This window comes from Schistocerca americana, chromosome 1, assembly GCF_021461395.2.
Source record: "Schistocerca americana isolate TAMUIC-IGC-003095 chromosome 1, iqSchAmer2.1, whole genome shotgun sequence".
In the NCBI taxonomy this organism is placed as follows: Eukaryota; Metazoa; Arthropoda; class Insecta; order Orthoptera; family Acrididae; genus Schistocerca; species Schistocerca americana.
Genome location: NC_060119.1, coordinates 484,712,737 through 484,726,957, shown reverse-complemented (window position 1 = coordinate 484,726,957; position 14,221 = coordinate 484,712,737).

The following is a 14,221-nucleotide window of genomic DNA, read 5'->3' as shown; positions in this document are numbered from 1 at the left end:
TGGTAGGCGCATTGAAACGACGAAAATAAGCCTACCACTAACAGCAATCATGTGTAGGACGCTTTGCACGTGATGATGGCTGTTGACCATCGAAATGCATAGTGGATGACGTAAAAATAGATATTTCTTTCATTCAATTTTTACCAAGATTGGTGATAGAAAAGACACCTCTCCTTACTTTTAAACTATTTTACCCTGCTTTTGCCCTTCGAGCTGAGTTCCTTCCCGTCTTACGAGGCAGAACGGAGATTCCTTGTGGTGTTGTTGCTATGATTCCGGCGCTGACCTCTGGAGGCACGTAACGCCACAAAGGCTCCTGCGTGAAAGCCCCCTGGCCTTCCTTTGTGCGAAAGGTGAACATCCGCGGGCGACTGGCGTGGCGTCGCAGCCTCCGAGACGCGTGAAACCCGAGGTGGGGTGCGGTTGGGCGCCGGCCGCCGGTCCCTCGTTAAAGGGGTGAGTCCCATTGTGCCGGCCGTGGCCTGGATCAGGCTGGCAGGTGGAACGGCCGCCTTTCAGCGCGAGGCGCCACTGCCGCTGAAGGGGCCGCCCCTCGCCTGGTCCTAATAATAGCGAAAACCGCTGCTGTGACAGGCGCCGGTTTCGTAATTGGAGGAACGGTTTTGTGTCGGATTTTCTTCTGCCGCTTCTTCTCGCCTCGTTCTCTCCAGAGTGTCAGTTTTTTTTCCCACCCATCATTTAACCATCCCTTCCCTGCTCTCAGGCCTCTGCGTCTCTAAAGCATTTGATCACATTCTTTGGCACTTGTCTAACAGGTGAACAGCTAGCCTAGTAAGGTGTCACATACGCCGTATTTTTGATCACAATGTTAAAAAAAGGGGTCATTCTGCAAGCGTTCCACGCCAATTTAAATGACATTATACTGGTTGTTTCACAGATTCCTATTACATGTTTCTAGTGTTTGACGGGGAAGTTCAGAGAAGGAACCCATGACCAGCAACATATTTTTTGGATATGAAATAAATTTGAAGATGATCCTCGTTCACGGTATGTACACAAGAGACAATGAGCTCTGAACTGTGTGCTCTACAGTAGCTCTTAGCATGATTCTTCGAGTATTTGTCACCAGTTTCCGTTTCACTTGAATGACGTCCTCCTGAACATCGAGAGTGCGCCGAGTCTGTGGAGCACCACTGTCAATTCTTCTAGTCGAGAACGTGCCGGGGGGCACCACTGTCAACTCGTCCACTTGAGATCGTGCCAGTTTTTTGCAGGCGTTGTTGCAATCGGACGAAAATTGTGTTTAATGTCTTAATTATAAAAGAGACTAAAGACAGTACCCTTGCATCGGGTTGTGTGCGTACTTTAAAGTGGGAGATTTCTAAGAGCCGGCCGGTGTGGCCGAGCGTTTCTAGGCGCTTCAGTCTGGAACCGCGCGACCGCTACGGTCGCAGGTTCGAATCCTGCTTCGGGCATGGATGTATGTGATGTCCTTAGGTTTCTTAGGTTTAAATAGTTATAAGTTCTAGGGGACAGATGACCTCAGATGTTGAGTCCCATAGTGCTCAGAGCCATTTGAACCATTTGATTTCTAAGTGATCTAATCTTCTAACTTACGAGGTCTGTTCAAAACATTCGGAAACATTCGTATTTAGCGCCAATGGTGTGTTGGAACGAAATGCGGTTGGCATCCTTCACACGCCCGTGTCTAATGTTCAACTGCCAGAAGTTTCATTGTTCAAATGGTTCAAATGGCTCTGAGCATTATGAGACTTAACTTCCGAGTTCATCAGTCCCCTAGAATTTAGAAGTACTTAAACCTAGCTAACCTAAGGACAGCACACACATCCATGCCCGAGGCAGGATTCGAACCTGCGACCGTAGCGGTCGCGCGGTTCCAGACTGTAGAGCCTAGAGCCGCTCGGCCACCCCGGCCGACGGCTTCATTGTTGAACGTCTGTTAGTTATTGTTCAGTGCCGTATTGTGCTGATCGTTGTGCCACACAGTTCACGAATTTCTAGATGGCATAGATAGAGGAGCAACGCGTGTGCATTCAATTTCGCGGGAAACTCGAGAAAACCGTTACGCAGACACACCAAATGATGTAGGAAGCCTACGGTGATGAGTGCTTAAGCCGTACTCGGTGTTGCAAATGGTTCACACGGTTTAAAAATGACCGGACGGAAGTCAAAGATGGCCCTCGTTCAGGACGCCCCTCCACGGCTATCGAAGTCTTTGAAGGATTAGTTCATCATAAATTCGTGCCACAGTGACAAACTATTAATCTTGGTACTATCTGGACGTGTTGCGACGCCTGCGAGAAAATGTGAGAAGGAAACAGCCTGAAATGTGGCGAGACAATTCATGGCTCTTGCATCACGGTAACCCTTCCGCACATTCACCCCTGCTGGTACTGAGTTGTTGTTGTTGTGGTCTTCAGTCCTGAGACTGGTTTGATGCAGCTCTCCATGCTACTCTATCCTGTGCAAGCTTTTTCATCTCCCAGTACCTACTGCAACCTACATCCTTCTGAATCTGCTTAGTGTATTCATCTCTCGGTCTCCCTCTACGATTTTTACCCTCCACGCTGCCCTCCAATACTAAATTGGTGATCCCTTGATGCCTCAGAACATGTCCTACCAACCGATCCCTTCTTCTGGTCAAGTTGTGCCACAAACTTCTCTTCTCCCCTATCCTATTCAATACTTCCTCATTAGTTATGTGATCTACCCATCTAATCTTCAGCATTCTTCTGTAGCACCACATTTCGAAAGCTTCTATTCTCTTCTTGTCCAAACTATTTATCGTCCATGTTTCACTTCCATACATGGCTACACTCCATACGAATACTTTCAGAAATGACTTCCTGACACTTAAATCAATACTGGATGTTAACAAATTTCTCTTCTTCAGAAACGCTTTCCTTGCCATTGCCAGCCTACATTTTATATCCTCTCTACTTCGACCATCATCAGTTATTTTGCTCCCCAAATAGCAAAACTCCTTTACTACTTTAAGTGCCTCATTTCCCAATCTAATTCCCTCAGCATCACCCGACTTAATAAGACTACATTCCATTATCCTTGTTTTGCTTTTGTTGATGTTCATCTTATATCCTCTTTTCAAGACACTGTCCATTCCATTCAACTGCTCTTCCAAGTCCTTTGCTGTCTCTGACAGAATTACAATGTCATCGGCGAACCTCAAAGTTTTTATTTCTTCTCCATGAATTTTAATACCTACTCCGAATTTTTCTTTTGTTTCCTTTACTGCTTGCTCAATATACAGATTGAACAACATCGGGGAGAGGCTACAACCCTGTCTTACTCCCTTCCCAACCACTGCTTCCCTTTCATGTCCCTCGACTCTTATAACTGCCATCTGGTTTCTGTACAAATTGTAAATAGCCTTTCGCTCCCTGTATTTTATCCCTGCCACCTTTAGAATTTGAAAGAGAGTATTCCAGTCAACATTGTCAAAAGCTTTCTCTAAGTCTACAAACGCTAGAAACGTAGGTTTGCCTTTCCTTAATCTTTCTTCTAAGATAAGTCGTAAGGTCAGTATTGCCTCACGTGTTCCAGTGTTTCTACGGAATCCAAACTGATCTTCCCCGAGGTTGGCATCTACTAGTTTTTCCATTCGTCTGTAAAGAATTCGTGTTAGTATTTTGCAGCTGTGACTTATTAAGCTGATAGTTCGGTAATTTTCACATCTGTCAACACCTGCTTTCTTTGGGATTGGAATTATTATATTCTTCTTGAAGTCTGAGGGTATTTCGCCTGTTTCATACATCTTGCTCACCAGATGGTAGAGTTTTGTCAGAACTGGCTCTCCCACGGCCGTCAGTAGTTCCAATGGAATATTGTCTACTCCGGGGGCCTTGTTTTGACTCAGGTCTTTCAGTGCTCTGTCAAACTCTTCACGCAGTATCATATCTCCCATTTCATCTTCATCTACATCCTCTTCCATTTCCGTAATATTGTCCTCAAGTACATCGCCCTTGTATAGACCCTCTATATACTCCTTCCACCTTTCTGCTTTCCCTTCTTTGCTTAGAACTGGGTTTCCATCTGAGCTCTTGATATTCATACAAGTTGTTCTCTTATCTCCAAAGGTCTCTTTAATTTTCCTGTAGGCGGTATCTATCTTACCCCTAGTGAGATAGGCCTCTACATCCTTACATTTGTGCTCTAGCCATCCCTGCTTAGCCATTTTGCACTTCCTGTCGATCTCATTTTTGAGACGTTTGTATTCCTTTTTGCCTGTTTCACTTACTGCATTTTTATATTTTCTCCTTTCATCAATTAAATTCAATATTTCTTCTGTTACCCAAGGATTTCTACTAGCCCTCGTCTTTTTACCTACTTGATCCTCTGCTGCCTTCACTACTTCATCCCTCAAAGCTACCCATTCTTCTTCTACTGTATTTATTTCCCCCATTCCTGTCAATTGCTCCCTGATGCTCTCCCTGAATCTCTGTACAACCTCTGGTTCTTTTAGTTTATCCAGGTCCCATCTCCTTAAATTCCCACCTTTTTGCAGTTTCTTCAGTTTTAATCTACAGGTCATAACCAATAGATTGTGGTCAGAGTCCACATCTGCCCCTGGAAATGTCTTACAATTTAAAACCTGGTTCCTAAATCTCTGTCTTACCATTATATAATCTATCTGAAACCTTTTAGTATCTCCAGGGTTCTTCCATGTATACAACCTTCTTTCATGATTCTTAAACCAAGTGTTAGTTATGATTATGTTGTGCTCTGTGCAAAATTCGACCAGGCGGCTTCCTCTTTCATTTCTGTCCCCCAATCCATATTCACCTACTATGTTTCCTTCTCTCCCTTTTCCTACACTCGAATTCCAGTCACCCATGACTATTAAATTTTCGTCTCCCTTCACAATCTGAATAATTTCTTTTATTTCATCATACATTCCTTCAATTTCTTCGTCATCTGCAGAGCTAGTTGGCATATAAACTTGTACTACTGTAGTAGGCGTGGGCTTCGTATCTATCTTGGCCACAATAATGCGTTCACTATGCTGTTTGTAGTAGCTTACCCGCATTCCTATTTTCCTATTCATTATTAAACCTACTCCTGCATTACCCCTATTTGATTTTGTGTTTATAACCCTGTAGTCACCTGACCAGAAGTCTTGTTCCTCCTGCCACCGAACTTCACTAATTCCCACTATATCTAACTTCAACCTATCCATTTCCCTTTTTAAATTTTCTAACCTACCTGCCCGATTAAGGGATCTGACATTCCACGCTCCGATCCGTAGAACGCCAGTTTTCTTTCTCCTGATAACGACATCCTCTTGAGTAGTCCCCGCCCGGAGATCCGAATGGGGGACTATTTTACCTCCGGAATATTTTACCCAAGAGGACGCCATCATCATGTAATCATACAGTAAAGCTGCATGCCCTCGGGAAAAATTACGGCTGTAGTTTCCCCTTGCTTTCAGCCGTTCGCAGTACCAGCACAGCAAGGCCGTTTTGGTTATTGTTACAAGGCCAGATCAGTCAATCATCCAGACTGTTGCCCTTGCAACTACTGAAAAGGCTGCTGCCCCTCTTCAGGAACCACACGTTTGTCTGGCCTCTCAACAGATACCCCTCCGTTGTGGTTGCACCTACGGTACGGCTATCTGTATCGCTGAGGCACGCAAGCCTCCCCACCAACGGCAAGGTCCATGGTTCATGGGGGTACTGAGTATTGCGCAAAAAACGAAATCACTGTGAAGCCTCATCCTCCTTATTCTCCAGACCTGGCTGCGGTGGACTTTCTTCTATTTCCGAAGTTGGAAACCCCGCTAAAAGGACGAAGATTTGCAACGATAGACGAGATAAAAGAAAATTCGCAAAGGGCGCTTTACGCGATCCAGCAAGAGGCGTACCATGGCTGTTTCCGGAAGTAGAAACGGCGTTGGGAGGAGCGTTACCAAGTATGGAGGAGAATATTTAGAAGGAAACATTGCACAATTAGCAAAAGGTAATCGTAGAAAGATTTCGTGGAGAAAGTTCTGGAGTGCTTTGAACAGACCTCGTATATTAAATCCAAAGAGTCAATCTCTGTCCATGTGTTCCTTATCAAAACTTTATCTACTAGGTTCCCTTTACATCCTCTAGAATCCTCTAAAGGGAATTTTGAAACAGCCCGAATATGTGACGTCAGTAATGTTCTCTCTCTGCACTGTGCAGAAGCCCTATGTGATGCAAATAATCCGGACACCTGGCTGATAATGACATACAAGTTCGTACCGACCCCCACAGGTAATGCTTGAATTCAGTATGGCATTGGCCCACCCTTAGCCATGATCACAGTTTCCACTCTCGCAGGTATACGTTCAAACAGGTGTTGGAAGGTTTCTTTGGGAACAGCCCATTCTTCACGGAGTGCTGCGCTGAGGAGAGGTATCGATGTCGGTCGGTGAGGCATGGCACGAAGTCGGCATTCCAAAACATCCCAAAGGTGTTCCATAGGATTTAGGTCAGGCCTCTGTGCAGGTCAGTCCATTACAGGGATGTCATTGTTGTGCTCTTAACAGTGGGAAGCAAGAAGGTGCTTAAAACATCATTGTTGGCCTGTGCTGTGATAGTGCGACGCAAAACAACAAAGAGTGCAAGCCCCCTTCATACAAAACACGAAGGCACCATAACATCACCGCCTCCGAATTTTACTGTTGGCTCTACACACGCTGGCAGACATTCATCGGGCAATCGCTATACCGACACCCTGACATCGGATCGCCACATTGTGTACAGTGATTCGTCACTTCACACAACGTTCTTCCACTGTTCAATCGTCCAATGCTTACGATCCTTACACCAGGCGAGGCGTCGTTTGGCATTTACCGGCGTGATGTGTGGCTTATGAGCAACCACCCGACCATGAAATCCAAGTATTCTCACTTCCCGCGTAACTGTCACAGTACTTGCAGTGGATCCAGATGCAGTTAGGAATCACTGTGTGAACGTCTGGCGGTCTCTGTCAGTCAACAGACGAGGTCGGTCTGTACGCTTTTGTGCTGTACTTGTCGCTTCACTTTTCCACTTCACTATCACATCCGAAACCGTGGAAGTAGGGATGTTGATGAGCGTGGAAGTCTCGCCTAGAGGCGTATAACACAAGTCACTCCCAAAAACCTGACCACGTTCAATGTCTGTGAGTTCCGCGGAGCGCCCCATTCTGCTCTCTCACGATGTCTAATGACTACTGATGTGGCTGATTTGGAGTACCTGGCAGTAGGTGGCAGGACAATGCTCTAATATTAAAAACGTATGTTTATGGGGATGTCCGGATACTTTTGATCATATAGTGTAGATGAAGTGGGTGAAGTCAGTTGCCAGAAGTTTTATAGAGGAATGATTCTAACTAAAAGTTATGTAGTATTCAATCACAAGGCTAAAGTTCAGCGTGAAGGCAAAGAGAACTGGTCTGCTACTCGAACAATTTGATTTCTGTCGTGAAGTGACACTTTAGTTTTAGCGTAATTTTGGTTCTGCATTAATAACATGTGTCTAAACAAACGAAAATAACAGGGAGGAATATGTAAGTACAGATGTCGCAGCATCTAGGAATTACGAACATACGATTTCAAGGCAAGTAACAAATTTTCTTTAACATCAGATATACCGGTACACTATGGATTGCATTTTAGTCTCAAAATGTGTATGGTACAACGTGCAGTTCCATTACAAGCTGAGTAGTGTGGATGAATGTGATGAGAGCCTGTAGAGTATAGAGTCATGTTCATGTGGTTACGGCTGATAGGCAGGTAGAGGAAAAATCCCTCTGCAGGCGCGCAGCCTACGCCTCTCGTATAACGCCCCGAGGTTAACGTTCATATCCGATGGACGCATCTGTTGCAATATTGTCATATGCCTTCACTCTATGAGAGTTTACAGAGGGTTTTGGAAACTATCTCGAGAGATTCGCGAAGGTACTGTACGCCACCACCACTACACCCCTTGCAGGCCAAATAATTGAAACGAAAATTTATTTCATTACCAGGATTCGATTTGGCTAGCTCCAATCGAGCATCACTGGACAGGTGTGCATTAGCGATCCCGGATGCAGAGGAAGGTACCCTGACATGTAAAGATACCATATTGTTCTTACAGCATTCTGGTAGGACAATCTGTACTTCCCTTAACTCTTCATCTTCGTATTGCATCGCTTTGCAGCTATGGTAGAGGTGTGGCGCTTTAGAAGTTGCATTTCAGCAACGTTGGCAGCCGTCACTGGTAGGTGGTAAACCGGTATAGGACTACAGTATCTTACGATAACACAATCATTACTGGGTAGATCAGCTTACTGTTTAGTGTCTAATATCTGAAAGTTCTTGCTTGAATTACACGTTGCTTTTTGTAATAACTCGTCGTCAGCGCTGCCAACAACGCGCTGTAGGGACAGGCCATTACAGTGAGACGGGAGCCACGAATGGTTGTTCGTCGTGAAGGGAATGCAGGTGCATAGGCAACCACTTTTTGTGGTACACTGAATTAATGGATGGTTTAAAATAAAGATAATGTTGTCAACAGGGGAACAGACAGGAAACGTCAATTTTTAAAAAATTAAACATTTTTGGGACAGCACTAGCGAACGGAATAAGTATATTTCGTTGCTGGACTGACGTAACAATAAGAAATTGTAAAACGCTCTCATGAGAACTGTACTGTCGTCAGTTACGTTTCTGTAATTTGCGAGCTATTGACGTTATCTCACAGTGAGAGGATAGCTGTGTTAAAGACTAAGCTGTGCGATTAGGTATCATCTGCACAGACTGACTTGAACAGTTAATTCACTACGTGCGGTGATGACTTGTTAGGTAATAATATGAATTGTTGCCCATTCTACATACGTAGGATGTATAGCTCAGCACGACCATTCCATATCTCGGCAGACGTGATCCGAAATTAAGCACTACGATCCATATAGTCATTCAGACCGTATAAACAATAAAACAGATGATAGGCTTGCGACAGTCACCTGGCGCAGTCACATTAACGTCGGAGGCGTGGGCCTAACTCCCCTCTGAACAACTACGGGGCTCAAGCGCTGTATAGGACGTTAAGGTACAAGCAAGTCAGTGGCAAGCTCTTGACTGCAAACTTCTCTGAACATGTTAACCTTCATTTCATGTTGTAATGGCACCAGTTTGAAAATAATTAGTTTATCTTTTATCTTGGCTTAACAATATTTGCGAGATTCATAAACTTACAGATTTCCGACATTACCATAGCTACTGAGATAAATTTTCGAGGAGGGTATTAGAAATGAACGAATCCTACAAAGAGTAAATCAAACATACGATGAAGGGATCTCTCTGTCACCTAATATGCATCTACATCTCCTCATCATTAGGAACGAAGCTGAATTCTCTACTCTGATAGCGCAATAGTATTTGCGTTAGCTAGTTCGTTATGAATGGACGGATGGAAGGACGATAGTAATTAACAGAACAACGAATACGCCACTGAAAAGTAAAATATCCAAAATAGGTACCCTTCTCGTTGTTGAGAGGCAATTTTGTCTCTGTGTACGCCGGCTGTTGTGGCTGAGCGGTTCTAGGCGCTTCAGTCTGGAACCGCGCTGCTGCTACGGTCGCAGGTTCGAATCCTGCCTCGGGCATGGATGTGTGTGCTGTCGTTAGGTTAGTTCGGTTTAAGTAGTTCCAAGTTTAGGGGACTGATGACCTCAGATGTTAAGTCCCATAGTGCTCAGAGTCGTTTGAACCATTTTTAAATTTTTGTCTCTGTGTACCTAGTACGCAGATGTTCATGGTTATACCTAGACGCAAGGGGTATCTTCCAATAGCATACCATCAACGCTGTGTCAAAACAAACTAAAATTATGGACAAGTTACTAATAACAGGATACACCACTTACCCAGACTCCAGCTGCTAGCGATTATTTATTTATTCATTTGTTCACCATTTATTTCGACTGAAAGGATTATAGCCTCCAGTCGTCTCTTACATCTCACCAAACACTCAGAATGAGTCAAAATTGGAGTTTGTGAAATACTCGAGCAACACATAATAATAACAATACTAATAATACAGTAATAAATGTGTGGAATTAAAAAAATATCAGTCTTATTAAAATAATGTTTAATGTTTTCCTCACTACGTTCTTGTCGAGAACGTTGGCAGCTGTACAGATGAAAATAAGTGAAGAAGTTGACCAGTCAAAGGAAGAGCGAGACATAATAGGATAAGATTAGCAAAGAATATGGAACGAAGAAAGTAGAAAAAGAAAGGAGTGAGAAAGGCATATAGGGTAAGGTGGCACAGTTGCGATCATTTCGAACAAATGTTATTGTAACTGGAAATATATTGAGGAAAGAAATAATTTTAACTATGGCACTTGTTCTTGGATGTTTAATGAATATATAACACAAATATTAGACAATTACAAATATTGGTATAAACACAAAAAAAGATTACAGAATTTGGAAAAATCGATCGAAAATTTACCACACTTGGTAAAATTGTAATCACTTCATGGTACTATTTTGATCACTGGCATCTTCCACACAAAAAACAGTGTTTCCCTCGTGCACCAACGCATACGTCGTGGTACCAATCACTGCATTTTTGGCAGCGAATCCAGTCACCGTTAGCTACTGATTCTGCACTATAATAACTCAATAAACAAAACCCACAGATATTCTCGTTGTTTTCTGGCGATTTGAAGCTTGGTACACTTCTTTCATAATTACTCACAGACGTACATTTATGTTTATTGTTCTTGTTGCATTTGTTCATTGCTTTCCTTGTGCCCTGTTGAAAAAGTTTATTCTTGTTGCGGAGGTTTTCCAGGTTTTCATCTGAAGTGAGTGTAGCTGATGTCTGTATTTTCCTCTTCCGAGACGATAATTTTTTCTCTGGACTTGGCAAAATGTCCTTGACAGCATCGTGCTGAGAAATGGTACTGGACCTTGGCGTTACGGATTTGCCGTGTTCTTCAGTTAATCTTTTGAAGATAAGAGATCTTTTCCCACAATGCCGTTAGTAGCTTGACTGGTGGACATTGAAGGAGCAGAAGCTTCGAATAACGTTCAAGGTGCAAATTTCTCATCGGGAACAATGTCTTTGCAATAGGGCATTATTCCTGTACTCTGGAACCTTTTGACTGCGCTCTCAACGGACGCCGTTTTGCTCCGTGCATCACAAAAGATAGTACAGAAGCGTTGTTTTGTAATGCTTTCATTGGGATTGCGATGAATCCAGTCAGTTGCATTTCTGTGATACTGAGCCTTTAGGGACTTGCAGAAAGTTCTATCTAATGGTTACAGTACATGTGTACAGTGCGGAGGCAATCCCAAAAGTTCTATCCCATTTTCCCGACAATATTCTACAACGTATAAGCTGGTATGGCTGCCATGATTGTCAATAATAAGATGTGTAGTAGGGCTACCCATTGTTTTGTATTTCTTGAAGTATCGAAGCCAGACCATAAACCATTCTTCATTAATGTATCCCGATTCACTCATCTCCGTAATGGAACTAGGAGGTAAGCCATCTTGAAATTCAGGGCGTTTCCTCACTCCTTTAAAAATTACCATTGGTGGTAAATACGTACCACTTGTGTTCGTGAATGCAGTAACAGTCACATTTTGTCCTCTTTCCACATTTTTTAGTGAAACAACTTTTCGCTTTCCTTTACGATTTACTATTTTTGTGGGTCTGTTGTTAAGAGGAAAGCCGGATTCATTCATGTTATAAACACACTCTGGTTTATCAAACATTTCATTTTCCATTAAGATTTCTTATAATTCTGAAAATATTTACTTACTTCTGCTTTATTTAAGCCCTCAGCTCTGACTCGCGAAAGGTCCTCGGGTTTTCCCAGGCCAAGGTGAGTGTGTCTCCTAACAGATGCTCTAAACCAATAGATTCCAGCAACATTGCTTTCTAAGTTCCATGGATGTTTCAAATTATTTTTCTTAGCTAACCGAAATGCAGCTTTTCGTAACTGGAGTGGCGACAGACCCAGTCCTCGCTGTTCTAGAAATAAAGCTCTCTGGACCAAAGCATCTTCCATTGCAGAACAGAGTACCTTTGGATGACCAATTCCGTTTTCTGTAGGACTAGCTGGAGTTAATCCAGCTTTCATTTTGATTTTAATTTGCGCTCTACCATATAAAGTGCTGAAAGGAATGTCATATAATTGTGAAGCAGCTCGAAGGGTCAAACGTTAACTCTTTACTCTCTTTATTGCGTCATCTAATGCAGCTTGACTCCATGTATTGTAGATTTTCTTTTCTGCTCGTTTTCATGGCATCTAGAAAATAAGAGGAGGCTTTAAAAAATCACCTAGGAAAATGTTTAAATATATAGAATTTATTTGCAGTAATTATGTATAATATGCCTATGGTAAACAATCGTGATGGAATAAACTAAAGGACTGCATTGATCGAAATTGTACTAGGGTATCGAAATTGTACCATTTTTCTGATCGAAAATGTACTAATGGCGTGAGTGAAATCATGAGTAAATAATAGTGAAATGTGCCAAGAGATGGCAGCACATGTCACAGAGGCTTTCTCTGTAGGTGCCTCAGAACACGCCCGAACTTCTAACCTCACTAATATAGGATTTGCAAACGCGTGGAAACTAGAAAATTTATACAAGCACTTTAGACTAAGTAGCTTCCCTTACCTCTTAACAGGAAAAAATTTATATCTCAGAAGCACGAAGTGGTGTGTTCTTGGAAAAGACAGGAGGAGCTGTAGAAACCTGCTACACTACAACGGCACACAAAAGTAAGTTCTACCACCACCACGAGACTGACAAATGGCGCGAAACCTTATGTTGATCGGAATTGTACCTGTATCGAAATTGTACCACCTTACCTTATACCCACAGTGTGAGAAACATACTCATCTCCCACTGGATAAAAGGAAAACAGCTGTGATATCCTGAGAGGGAAGCTACGCCAGTGGTAACAGATCAAACTTTAATCTCATCGTGTAAGCAGAATGATTTTGGATAGGACGTAGATTACAAAGAACTTCTTCCATAGATGTATGGCTGAAAGCGAGCAGGAAATGCAGAAAAATTGAGTATTAGGGGCCTACGCGAAGGCGCAGCCAATGCGATGGATAAAATTGATTTTTATAGCAGTTAGAATCTAACACAATTGTATTTACAGACAGTATGCGCGTGCATCAGCTCCCCTTTGCTCGACATAGGAACGCGCACCTTGTCGGCGCAGAGGGATCTGCTCAAAAGGCTTACTGTAGCATTCGAGACAACCCTCTTGTGTCGCTGCTTGTGACTTTAGGTAAATTACCAAAAGATTTCACCGTCAGGCTTAACAATAGCTTAGCATGGGGAAGCTGTTCACGGTTTGGCATTCGAAATAAATTTCGGGCTGGAGTATGTGTATTCAGTATGGACACTTCTCAGATAGTTCTGTGTTCCAAATCTATATCTACATTCATACTTCGGAGGGTAGCTTGTACCATAGGTAGCCTTCCACATTCTTTTTCCAGTTGAAAATGGAGCGAATGAAAGACTCTGCATATGCCTCCTTGCGAGCCATGATTTCTCTTGTCTTCATGGTCCTTATGCAAGGTACAGAGGTCATGGCATAGCGATATGCACGTATACTGCTCGCACAAGGCATAAAAGGGCAGTGCATTGGCAGAGCTGTTATTTAAACTCACGTGATTCATGCGAAAAGTTTTCCGACCTGATTCTAGCCATACGACAGGGATTAATAGACTCTGTACGCGGAGTAGTAGTTTGAGCTACTCGCATGGGACTTTTCATTTCAGAAATATTTAGGGAATTCACTATTCCGAGATTCACAGTGTCAAGACTGTGCATAGAATAACAAGTTTCAGGCATCACCTCTCACCACGAACAACGCAGTGGCCGACGGTTTTCACTTAACGCCAGAAAGCAGCGGCGTTTGCGTAGAGTTGTCAGTGCTAACAGACAAGCAACACGGCATGAAACAACTGCATAATCAATGTGGGATGTAGGACGAACGCATCCGTTAGCTCAATGCGGCGAAATGTGGTATTAATGTATTATAGCAGCAGACGACCGACGCGAATGCTTTTGCAACAGCACGATATCGCCTGCAGCGCCTCTTCTAGGCTCGTGACCACATCGGTTGGAGCCTAGACGACCGGAAAACTGTGACCTGGTCAGATGAGTTTCGATTTCATTTGGTAACAGCTGATGGTAGGCTTCGAGAGTGGTACAGACCCCAGGAAACACGATCTAAGTTGTCAACA